This window comes from Entelurus aequoreus, linkage group LG11, assembly GCF_033978785.1.
Source record: "Entelurus aequoreus isolate RoL-2023_Sb linkage group LG11, RoL_Eaeq_v1.1, whole genome shotgun sequence".
NCBI classification, from domain to species: domain Eukaryota; kingdom Metazoa; phylum Chordata; class Actinopteri; order Syngnathiformes; family Syngnathidae; genus Entelurus; species Entelurus aequoreus.
In genome coordinates, this window is record NC_084741.1 from 10,186,845 (window position 1) to 10,187,115 (window position 271).

A 271-nucleotide genomic window follows, 5' to 3' on the forward strand; every position below is an offset into this window, starting at 1 on the left:
AAACCTTTCCTTAGTGTTGTGTCACATGTTGCTGGGTTTATTATAGTGCGCCGCTGGGCGTCAGTCGAGTGAATGAACGCATTGCGTGTATTTGATCTTTTGTGCACTTTGGCGCTGATATTGCGGATTAGCAGAAGGTGTTTTTTCATGTTCTGCTGTGACGTGTGGGTACTCCGCTCTCGTGCTGTGTCACGTATATATTTATATAATGTTTTCAACAGGGGTATACGCTGTTATAGTGTAACATGTTTCCACTGTCAGCATGGGATAA